At 34.8% G+C, this 7,574-nt stretch overlaps 1 pseudogene; it reads left to right on the forward strand.

Moving 5' to 3' along the window:
- Nucleotides 1–6,204: 6,204 nt before the first annotated feature.
- The window catches only part of LOC119583404, a 2,204-nt pseudogene continuing 834 nt past the window's right edge, over nucleotides 6,205–7,574 (forward strand).

The following is a 7,574-nucleotide window of genomic DNA, read 5'->3' on the forward strand; positions in this document are numbered from 1 at the left end:
AATAATGATAATAATAATAATTATAGTAATAATGACATTGATGATAATATTAATCATCATTATAGTAATAATGACAATGATAATAATAATAACAATATCAATAATGATAACAGTAATGCAAACAATAATGATAATAAAAGGTATATTACTACTAATAATAATACAATTATTAATAGCGATATTGATAATATTAATCATTATCATTATGATTTAACCTTTATTACCCTTTTTACTATGCTTGTTAATATCATTTGCAACATTATTTTGATATCAATAGCAACAACAAAATACTATAACAAACAATAAGTCAATAAAAAACAGTAATAACAATTAAGATGGAAATTTCTTCTCTTCCTTTTCTCTCTCTCTTCCTCTCTCTCTCTCTCTCTCTCCCCTCTCTCTCTCTCTCTTCTTCTCTTCTCTCTCTCTTTACGCATTTTGTTTTTTAGTGGAAACACACAAAACAGTATTCCAAAATTGATTTTATTTTTTTCACAGAAATGGAAATATACGGGCCTTTGCAAATTTTATTTTTATTGACCCCTGTGATTTTTCCTTTTTTTTTAAAGTATGAGACAGGGGTTAGTTTTTGTTTCAAGCCCATGTTTTTTAACTTAGATTTTGTTTTCTACCCCCAAACCTTTCAAAAATTAAATAAAAAAAATATTGGTACGGGAAAAAACTCTCGCACCCAAATGTTGGTCGTCCTTTGTGGCGGTGGAGTTCCCTCTAGGGGGAAGGGGTGGGCAAAGTTGTAATGGGGACAATCTTTTGGCCCATACAGCGGGGGGCCCCCCTCCTCACATGACCATGTAATTTAAGGAAAAAGTAAAGAAGCTTTTTTCACTGTAACAAATTTAGAGGAAATTTTAAAAAACCCCCCAAAAACAAGGATAGTTCTGTAGATTTTTTCTTTATTATTTTTAAACAAAATTCGAGTTAAGTGCGGGAAAAAAAATAAAAAATAAAAAAATCTTACGATGGAGGGTTAAAAAGGGGAATAAAAAAAAAAGGGGAAAATGACTACCAAAAAAAAAATAATCCAATTTATGATAGCTCGACTCGTGTTCGTAGTCGCAAGCCCCATTTTTTTTCCAAAGGGTACATCCATTGAAGAAAAAATTGCACAAAAAAACGGGGGAAAACCCAATTTTTTAAAAGGTTTGGGGACGATAATTTTAACCTTTTGTTTGTACCTCATACTGCCCCAGTAAAAACAGGTGGGTTTTATTTTTTCCGCAAAAATTTTTGAAAGGTTATTTTTTTCCTTGTTTTCCCAAAAAAAAAAATAGAGGGTAAGTCAAATTTTAAATCTTTTATATGTTTTTTTTACAAAAAGGGGACCAAGAAAAAAAAGCGAGAGAGAGACTAAAAAGAGCAGCAAATCATTTTTGTACCATCATATATGTGCCTTGTTTGGAACGGGAAATATTCTAGAAAAAAATATATTTTTTAAATTTTTCGTTTCATTTTCAGAGTCCCAAATAACAGAATTTCCAAGGTTTCATGATAGAAAAAAACACACTACACATGGCCCACGAAATTCCGTGTCCTTTCATGTGGGTTTTTTTGGTTTGGTTACTTGTCACTTTTTTTTGGGGAGTTTTTAAAATTTTTTTGTAAGGCGTTCCGAGTTTTTTGGCTGCAACCGTTTTTTGTTAAACTTTTTTAATATGCAACTTGCTCCCCCCATTTTTTTTTGTCGTTTTTATGCTTTTTTGTCATTTTATTTTCTTCCCCCGGATTGTTTTACTTTTTTTTTACTGTATTTTTTAAAAGGGGGTTTTTGGTGCAGCACCAGTTTTTTTTTGCGAATTTGTTTTAGCGATTTATTACCTTGCATGATTAGCGTTTTTTTTTTTTTTTTTTTTTTTTTACTTACTGGGTTTTTTTTTTTTTTTTTTTCGAAATTTAAAAAATGTATGCTGCCATTACAAAAAAAGAGTGCAGCCAGACCTTTGTTGTTACAATTTCCCCCTAGTCATTGGAGGGTTACCACAACCGGAAAAAAAAAAACGCTAAAAAGGGGTGGAAAGGCCCTTTATATATTTTTTACTTGCCACTTTAGAGCTAGGTGGTTTATTGGGTTTCATAATGAAAGCTAAAAATGACTTTATTGGCACTAATTAATTATTCTGATCTGAAAGAATATATCATATCTTGATTTTTCATTAACAGAACTATATTTGCATTTTGTTTTTACTTTATCATAAATATCACGCATGTTATGATACCTGTTTTTTTGTTTTAGCCAACAAAAAACCCTTTTACAGGGTACCCAACAAAACGATCTTCGGGGATATAGCGTTTTTTTGGAGGACCGAAGGGGGGCCCAGATTTGGCCCCTAAACCGTCTTTTCTGGGACCTCGGGTCACAGAAACCTTACAATAATATAAGTTTCTTACAAACAAATATGCATCATATATATAATTATATATATCAAATAATATATGTAAAATTTATAGTGTGTGTGTGTTGTTGGTGTGTGGTGGGTGTGTGTGTGTGTGGTGGTGTGTGTGGGTGGTGTGGTTGTGTGTGTGTGTGTTCGCACAATTTATGTGTACTGTCAACTGGATAATGTGCGTGTGAATTTATCTTTAAAAAAACTTAATTGCGGTTTTTGATTGGCTTTTTGAAAAAAATATGTGTAATTTTTCCATATCGCCCCAACATAAAAAAAACAAAATATGCATTCTTGGGTTAAACCCCAACAACAGGACCCCATAAATTTGAATGAATGTTTTTTATATGGGGCAAATTTAGGGAGCATTTTTCTAAATTAATGTAACCCCTTTTCGAATCCTATTTAATTTTTCCCGTCATGCTTAAGGGAATCACTACCCATTTACTTGAAGGAGATATTAAAAAAAAAAAGGGGGGCATGAAGGTCCCCAGAAAAATATATCCATATTTTTTAACCCTAGGGGGACTATGGAATGGGGGAAATGATGAGCCCTAAGTTTTTTAAGGTACCGATTTTCGAATACAAAAAGGGAAATATTACATGAATATACCAGTTTTTATTCACTATATAATCAGCAATTTTAATAAACCCTGCGATCATAGAAAAAAAAATCCCAAAAGCCCCTTTGATGATGATGAAAAAAGAAAAAAAAAAAAAAAAAAAAACAGTCATATAGAAGAAATTATTTAAATTTTGAAATTACAACACACTTGAGGGGAAAACGCAGTATCGTTAGACTCTTGAGGGGCGTATTAATGCTGTGTACATTGAAATAATCATCTATACATTTTTTTAACGTTAAGAGCGGGTTCCCCTCTTCGCATTAATAATTTAATATCTTTTTAAAAACTTCTTTTTTCTATTACATTCAAAAAAAGGAGGCAGTGTTAATTAATTACTGCAAGCAATCGATCCATTCTCGTTGAAATAAAAAAATAAGTTTGGCTACTTAATTCAGTTTCTGAAAAGTCCTGCAAAAAAAACCTTTTTCATTCACTGTCTAGTGGTCCACAGCCGCAAAAATTTTTCTCAGGATCCCAATTCCTCCAGATTTTACCTCTGCAACGTCTCCCAAGGAATTTTCTTGGGGAAATGAATCGGATTCATGCTCAAATTTTTTTATTGTTTGATGTGGTTCCAAATTTCCGCTAATTTTTTCAAGACTCTCTCAACCATGAATTTTCCCTCGTTTTTTTTATTAGACTTCTTTTGCGACTTTTGTTTAATAATTTATCATATTTAGCTTTTGAAAGAAAATCAATTTTCTTTTGTCCCGTTTTTGATTTTGTTTTTTGAATAAAATTCTATTTGTGTCTGAATCTTATGCAAACACCATTTTCCTTTCAGTTTTTCCCAAAATACAAGGGGCAATTCAAAAATTTGTTTTTTCCCATCCGATTCCTGCAATAAGGCCCAAAAGGGCAAAACACTTGCGCACCGATCGAAGGGCCTAAAGCTGCGCCTTGGACACTAAACCCCCATCGGCCCAAACCCCTCCCCTTTAAAAAAGAGAAAAAACCTGTTGCTCGCCGTCCCACGCCGGGTTTTTTCCCCCGATCCAGCCTGAGTTTTAGGGGGGTTTTCAGGTTTTTCAGGTCTTAGAAAATTTTCGCAGTTGTGTGGTGAAAAAAAACGCTAAAATTTTCGTCGGGCAATAGAAAAAATTTTTTTTCATTGTATTTCCCTTTAAAGTTTTTCCCCTTTTATTAGGGGTTTGTTTATTTTTTTTCAGTTTACCGTGAGCTGTGCCCAGAGCTGCGCGTTTGAAATTTATCCTTTAGGAGGCTTTGGTCTCTGCAGAAGCCTCGTCCCCGGAGCGCCGAGGTTTTGAGGCTTATGGAGGGACTGCATTAACTCTTTTTAGAAATCGTAAGGTCCCCCTGCATGTTGTCCATCGTATTCGTTGGGTTAAAGGGTTGACCTAGATCAGTGTTATGGTGTTTTTAAAGAGGCCAATTTTCAAATAATACGCTACTAAAAAAAAGCCAGCAGTTTTCACAATTCGTGTACGGATTATCACACAGGCAAAAGTAGCAAAAGTTTTGTTATGGAGTGGGCTTTGCGATAACAGGAGGAGAAAGCGTTCAGGATATTTAGCTGGGGGCTCTTGAAATTCTGTTGATTAGCTTTGGGGGACCAGCCCAATGCAGGCAGTTTTCAAAATTTCCCAAAATATTCAACAAAAAAAAAAGGGCAAGTTGTCACGCGATTTTTGGACTCAATATTCTTGTATCAAAAATCCTGGATGTCAGTCATTTGGTTTTTTGTTGATCAGCATTCCTTTCCCTGTGATAAATCAAGTAAGCGTTACGTAGTCAGTCTGGGGGGATTTGGGTCTTGCTGGGAGGTCCCTTGGCTTAAAACAAAAAATGAAGGTTTTGCCCAATGGACTCCCAAGACGAGTTTTAAAATGCGTTTAAACAGGGGGTTTCCGCGCCCGTTTCCCCGAGCAGCGCCTGAACGACCCCTTTTCTTTTGCGGGGCCAAAGGGAAAAACCCCTGGATTTTCCTTTCTTTATCTTTGTATTGCCTTGTCAGGGGGTCATATAGTTACGCCCCCGGTTTTTCTGCAGGATACCGGAATTCCCTTTTCAATTCGTGTTCGTGGGCTGTAAGCATTTTTCCCAATCTGTAAAGCGAAAAAAAGAATAAGATATTGGGGACAGAGGAAAAAATGATAATGAAAGGAAAATAATGAAGGGAAGAAAATGGTGATAAAAACGGGTTTCAGAGCAAACGTGACAAAAATATGAAACATATTTTATATAAAAAATAATGACCCAGTAACAATACAAACAAAAGAAGAAAAAAAATAATATTATTAAAAGCAATAATGAAAACGTAAAAGTAAATTTAAAACGAAAGAAAAAAAATTAATAATAACAGTAACGACCAAAAAAATGATGATGGGGAAATATTGAAATGATAATAATAAAAAATAAAATAAAATTTAAAAAAATAATATTAATATAATGGAGGATAATTGCAAAATAGAAGGATGATGATAATGGTGATGAGAATGAAAAACAGTGATAAAAAAAATAAAAATTTAACAGTGATAAACAAGTAAAATAAATAATGACAATGATGACAACAATTTTAGGGAATATCAATAATAACAAAAATGATATTAATAATCATTATTAATAACAATAATGTCATGGATAATAATTCATAGGAATTATTATCCATGACATTATTGTTATTAATAATGATTATTAATATCATTTTTGTTATTATTGATATTACTACCATTGTTGTCATCATTGTCATTATTATTATTATCATTGTTTATCACTGTTATAACTGTTATTATTGTTATCACTGTTATTATCATTCTCATCACCATTATCATCATCACTATCAGTATTATTGCAATTATCCTCATCATTATAATTAATATTATTATTATTATTATTATTATTATTATTATTATTATCATTATCAATATTATCACCATCATCATTATTATTGTCGTTACTGTTATTATTAATTTTATTGCTTTCGTTATTAATTTACTGTTACAGCATTTCATTATTGCTGTTAATAATATTATCTTTATCATTACTATTGTTTGTATTGTTACTGGTGTCATTATTATTATATACAATATGTTTCATATTTATTGTCACTGTTGCTCTGTAACCGTTTTATCACCATTTTCTATCCCATTATCATTATTTTCCTTTCATTATCATTATTTTCCTCTGTGCGCCAATATACTTATGTCATTATTTTTCGCTTTACAGATTCCGGAAACAAGATGGCTTACAGTCAGCTGAAACACAGAATTGCAAAGGAATTCACGGTATCCTGCAGTAAAACCGAAGGCGTGAGACTATATGAGCTCCTGACAAAGGCAATACAGAAAGATGAAGACAAGAAAATCCAAGTGGTTAGCCTTGGCCCCGCGAACGACAAGGAGGTCGTCTCAGTGCTGCTGCTCGGGGAAACGGGCGCTGGGAAGACTCGCCTGATTAACGCACTTTTAAACATCGTCTTCGGAGTCCAGTTGGCGGATGACTTCAGGTTTGCGTTGAAGGACCAGGTTGACCTCACCAACAAGAGCCAAATCCACAGCCAGACTGACTACGTAACAGCTTACTTGATTTATCACATGGAAGGAATGCTGATCAACAATAACCTAATGATCATAGACACTCCAGGATTTTGTGATACAAGAAGTATTGAGTACCAGAATCGCGTGACTGAACGTTTGTCCTCTTTTTTGTTGAATGACTTTGGAATTGATAATCTGCACTGCATTGGGCTGGTCGCCAAAGCTAATCAGAACAGAATTTCAAGAGTCCAGCTCAATATCCTGAACGCTTTCTCCTCACTGTTATCGCATGACGTCACTCCCATAACGAAACTTTTGGCTACATTTGCCTGTGATGATAATCACGTACACGAAGTTGTGAAAACTGCTGGCATTAATTTTAGTAGCGTATATGAGTTTGATAATTGGCCTCTTTACATAACACGCAATAACACTGATCGTAGGTCAAGCCTTAATCACGAATACAGATGGGACAACATGCAGGAGGAGCACTTACGATTTCTGAAAGAGTTAAGTGCAGTGCCTCCAGTAAGCCTCAAAAACACTCGGCAGCTCCAAGCGGAGCGAAGGCTTCTTGCAGAGACCAAAGCCATACTGAAGGATGAAGTCAAACGCGCAGCTTCTTTGGCACGAGCTCACGGTAAACTGAAAAGAGAAATGAACAAACTCCTAGATGAAGCGGGAGAACATTAAGTGGAAATACAATGAAAAGAATGTTACTATTGACAGACGTAAAGTTGAGCGTGGTTTTCACACACACAAACTGCGAGATTTGCGTGGAAGACCTGCAAAACCTGCAAGAACCCCTCAAACATCAAGGCTGGGATCGTGGGAACAACCACGGGCGTGGGAACTGGCGTAGCAACAGGTATTTTCTCTTGCCTTGATAAGCGGAGCGGTAATTGGGGCCGAAGTCGGGGTATTAGGTGGTCCAATAGGCGCAGCTGTAGGGTCTTCGATCGGTGCAGCAAGTGCTTTGACCTTTGCCTTATTGCAGGAATCAGGAGTAGGAAAACAAAGTTTGAATGTCCGCTGTATCTTGGGAAAGT

Source organism: Penaeus monodon, chromosome 17 (genome assembly GCF_015228065.2).
Source record: "Penaeus monodon isolate SGIC_2016 chromosome 17, NSTDA_Pmon_1, whole genome shotgun sequence".
Classification (NCBI taxonomy): domain Eukaryota; kingdom Metazoa; phylum Arthropoda; class Malacostraca; order Decapoda; family Penaeidae; genus Penaeus; species Penaeus monodon.